The sequence below is a fragment of the Struthio camelus genome, chromosome 17 (genome assembly GCF_040807025.1).
Source record: "Struthio camelus isolate bStrCam1 chromosome 17, bStrCam1.hap1, whole genome shotgun sequence".
Taxonomy (NCBI): Eukaryota; Metazoa; Chordata; class Aves; order Struthioniformes; family Struthionidae; genus Struthio; species Struthio camelus.
This window is the reverse complement of record NC_090958.1, coordinates 18,234,259-18,239,024: the sequence shown is the minus strand read 5'-3', so window position 1 is coordinate 18,239,024 and position 4,766 is coordinate 18,234,259.

The following is a 4,766-nucleotide window of genomic DNA, read 5'->3' as shown; positions in this document are numbered from 1 at the left end:
TCTGCTTAGTGTTTGTGTCTTGTGTTACCAATACCTATCTTTAATGTGTTTTCCAGCTTTTGATCCAACTTGAAAGAAATGTTTTGTCTAGAGTCAGGCTTTTGCAGTATGTTGTGGTGGTTTGTTTGTTTGTCTTGTTTGTTTGTTTATTTTTTTTTCCCCAGTGAAACCAAATCAGTGGTGTTTGCAGGACCATTGCAAAAATAAGTCAAAGGTTTCAAGATGAAAAGTTTGGTATGGTTTGGCAATCACCGCACACTTTAACTGATTTCTTGTATTCACATCCGTTTGCTACTGCTTCAAGCCTTACAGTGTTCTGGCTGGGCATCTCACAGGAGATGGGTCACGTACTAGGCCTTGATGCTTAAGATGATAAAATGTGCAAGTTAGCAGTGTTGCTGGGGAAAGAAAGGAAGAAAATGGGGTAAGCATTACTTAATGAAATGACTGGTAAAATGATGGGGAAAATGATAGGAGGAAGTAACAGACCCTCACATCCTTCAGTAATATGCAGGCTCCTCATCACTGCATATAAAATACTGTGGTCTTCCTAACTGTTCTGTATGGAGCACGCACCCTAAAATGGCAAACAGAAAGATGATGCTGACTACCTGGGATTAGAGTTTAGTTGCATTTCAAAGTCAGGTCTCACTGTTGTATATGCAAGTTCGCATGGACGGCGCTTAACAGGTTATATCATGGCTTGAAGAGGAAATGGGAGGGAATACAAATAACTTAGTAGCTTCTGTCTTAGTCCTTTCAGACCAACACAGTGTAGTAAAATGTAACTGATTTATACAAGTAAATCCTGGTGGGCAGTAGGGGGCATAAGACCATTACAAACAGTGATGGTAACTTTGAGCAAGACTCCTTGTATGTCTTCTGAAAAGGAGCAACTTGCTCTTCTTATAGGCTGTCAAGCTTTTGTTTAGCTTCTAATAGAGGGTTTCTCTCTTTTAGCAGCTGTTAATCCAGTATCTGTTAAAACAGTATTCAAGCATCTAGAGAGAATCACACTAAATATTAAAAGTGAGAAACAAATTGTAGAAACAGTTTATTAAGAGCAGGGTTTTTTTATATTATGGTAAAATTGCATTATTCCAGAATAAGTTATTTGTACAGTACATACAGAAACAATATATAGAAAACCTACTATACAAGAAGAACTTTCACGTGAATATGCTCTTACTCCAACAAACTCTTCCTGTTAAAGACTGAGTTAGAGAATGCACAGTTGACTCCCCCAGCTGTGGTAGTTGTTGGCAAAGGTTATGGTCTGTTCAGATAGAACGAGCTTAAATTAAATTTTGGAATACTGTATTCAAACCTGTAAGTCAAGATTTCAAGGCTTTATATGCTTGTTAAAGTAAACCTGCATTGGTTGTGTGACAGCAGTGTTCTGTGGCCTGAAGAATATGAGAAACAAAAAGCTGCTGCCCCGATCCTTTACAGCTGTGCTGGTGAATGTAAGGGGGTGCTTTAAACAAATCAGCTTTGTCTCCCTTTGCCTCAGGCTGGGCTGCCACGCTTTTCTCATGGTTTTGGCTTGGCCCTCTCCCTCGACCTGGACCTCTTTGTACAAGCTTTGCTGGAAAATAGCGTGAAGCAAAAACCATCCACGAGGTGACAGTGTCAGTGTTTCAGTGACCTGCTCCTGTCCCATTCCATGGGCTGGGATGATGGAGCTGGTGAGAAGGGACTAAATAATGCTTCACACTCAGGTCACAACCTTCTTTGGAGTCTGTCCGCTGCAAGGGACATCTGAGAGCCATGGACAGGGGCAATCTGTTTGTCAGCAAACAATTTCCTAAGCGTAAGATGGAGTTGAGGGAGGGCGGTTTTGTCTGGACCTGGACTAAAGATTTAGGTTACCAGCTAACAAGGTTCCTGCTGTAATATGCTAGACAGTGAAGGCACTACCTGCTGTCTTACATCTTCATTGTCCAAAGTAACTGCCCTGAGTCATTGCCTAAAATCAAGCTTCCTTCCCTAGCAGCTGGCTCTGCAGGGAGGTGCAGGCAGCGTTGGCCGTTTCCAACCTCCAGCCATAGGCACTGAGTTGCATTGCACTCTACACTCGTGTAGTCAAGTCAAGCCTATCTCCAGGGCTAAAGCGCAAGTCGAGACCTCAGTAGTCAAACCAGACTTTATTTCAGCTCTATGCACCTGCCTCTTCCTCCTCCGAGGTAGCCCGGGAGGTGACGCTACCTGCTGTGTGCAGCAAGGCGACGGGGGCCCGAGGCCACAGGCCCCCTTGGTTTTCCAACCTCCTGCAACTACGCACCGAAGTAGCTATCCTGAATATTTCATAAATGTGGCTAAAAGCACATGTGGGCCAGGGACCTTAAATCTAGCAAGTCCCAAGCTCAATCATTTATTTCTTCAAGTAACTAGAAGAATATCAAAATTCTTTCAAGTTGCTTATGTGCCATTGGCTTAGTGGTCTTTGCCCACTACTACAACCAAGAGTACTTTATGTACCGAGTTTCCGAAGTGTGCCTGGCGGGGAGAAGCAGGAATACCCGGCAGCCTCTGAGCTGCACCGCGAGCCAGAGACTTCCCAGGAGAAATACAACGTCAAACACAGCCGTCCAGGAGCTGGGGCAGTAGCCTGAAAAGCCGCTGCTGGCATTCCCGAAGAGCCGGGGCCGTGCGGCGGCAGCGCGCGACAGCAAGGCGGGAGAGCTGCCAGGCCGTACGGCAGAGGGGCGAGGACAGCGGCCGGCAGGCTCCTGGCTGGGGAAGAGCGAGACAGCGAGAAGGTGGAGCTGGGCGGCGGGAGAAGGCGAGCAGCAGCGCCGGTGCGGGTTGGCCGCGTTCACGCCTGCAGACCCCACGTAAAGCACGCGGCACGGCAAGGCTAGCGGCTGAAAAGCCTCTGGCTAATTTTGCAGTAAGCTTTGAGAAGGACATGGTGACGATTTAATCAAATAATTAGAGCAACTTTCCCAGTGCTGCTGCACAGGGGGACTGGCTGAGCGGGCGGTAACGGACCCAATGTATATTTTTACTAATCGAGCACAGCAATTTCCATTGAAACTACAGCAAAACCCCTTGCAATCAAGCTGCAGGTTAAAAATACCACGTGTGTGTGCATGTTTAGCTGTTGGCACTCGAACAATAAGGCTCAGCGCGCCAAAACAACCCATCCCGGCAGCAGCAGCAGCTGATTTATTTGGCAGGGGCTGTGAGGGCTGCGAATAGCGATCCCTTTTGCCCTCCCTTGCCTCGTGGCAGATGCTCCGATCGCAGGCTGCGCGGGGCAAGGCTACCTGCTCTGCTGGGGACAGGCTCGTCTGCAGCGGACGGCAGCGGTTCACCTCCCCGGCCCCTCCTGGCTCTCTGTGACTGCGAGACCCTGGGGAATCGTTTATTAGACGTGCCGGGCGCTGACTTGCTTGGCAGAAACCAGCCCTGGCTCTACACTCCTCTTTTTTTTTTTTTTTTTTTTCTTTCTTTTTCGGTGCAAAGGGACCCTGCTAATGCCTGCAGCCTTTGTTCTGGTTTTAGCAGGGGAAAGGGGAAAAAAAAAAAAAAACAAAACTGCAGAAAGGGCCACGACGCTTTAGCAGAGGCCAGGCGGTGCTTTGTTTCCCCTGCAGCCGCTCTGCCTACGGCCACCCTGGAAGTGACACTGGCCAGGTCCGTTTTCTCGTTCAACCCCGGGTTGAGCCTTGCTGTTCGCTAGGGCACTCGGCACGCGGGGCAGGTCTGAACCGCTGCCGGCGCTGGCACACCACTGAGCGCATCTCCGGGGGCTGGCGCCCTTCCCATGGTCAGGCTTTAGACAGGCATTTTAATTTGGGGTTGGGGGGGGGGGGCTTTGCATGCCAAAAACCCCACAAGCGAGCTCGGCCCCGTGGCTGGCAGTGGCTCCCTGGCCGGCTTTGGGCCGCGAGCTGTTTTGGCCTTGCCCGGGCTGGGTTACACCTGAAGGTCCTGGCACCCTGCTGCAAACCAGCCCTTCGGCTGGGGAAGGGCTTGGCGCCGCGGGACGCGGCCACGCTGCAACCTCACCTAGCGGCTGAAATTTTTTTTTGTTTTTTTGTTTTTTTTCTTTTCCCGTTTTCCTTTCCAAAAAACATCTGACCTTGGACCCACAAGGCTTTTTGTTTGCAAATTCGTTCCTAAAATGTTAACGGTCCGGTGGGCTCGCGCTTTGCGGGCCCCTCGCCCGTGTTGCGACAGCTCCAGCCCCTTCCTGAGTCTGAAACCAACGCCAGCTCCCCAGAACCGGTCCCTCGGCCCCGGCGGCGCCGCCACCGAGCCCCCCACCACTGCGGCAGCAGCGTCACGTAGCGCCCCGACTCACCCCCCCCCCCCAACCTCTGCTCCTGGCTGGGCGCGCACCCAAGGGCCTGCAGTGGTGAGACCAGTGCTGACATGCCAAACCATAACCTGGCCCAAGTAAGGCACAAGACGATGCAGTTTCGGGGGGGGGGGGGGAGCCCTCCACCGCTGCAAGGGTGCGGGGGGGGGGGGCAGCTGGTTTTGAGGGGGGGTTTCTGCTGAGCAAAGCAACAAGAAGCTTTTCCTGAGCCGCCCCCCCCCCTCCCCCCGCCGGAGGGGCAGAGCAGGAGCAGGGACCCCCCCCCCCCCCCCCGGCGCTCGCCAGCAGCCGCTTGCATAGCTTTAAATACCACCATCCGCTTGGTATTAGTTAAACAGTGGTTTAGAAAAAGGCAAGCGAGAGCTGGGGCCGGGGGGGGGGGGGGGGGGGGGCGCGGACGCCTGCGCTGTAAGAATTGTCTCGAGGTTTTTAAAAA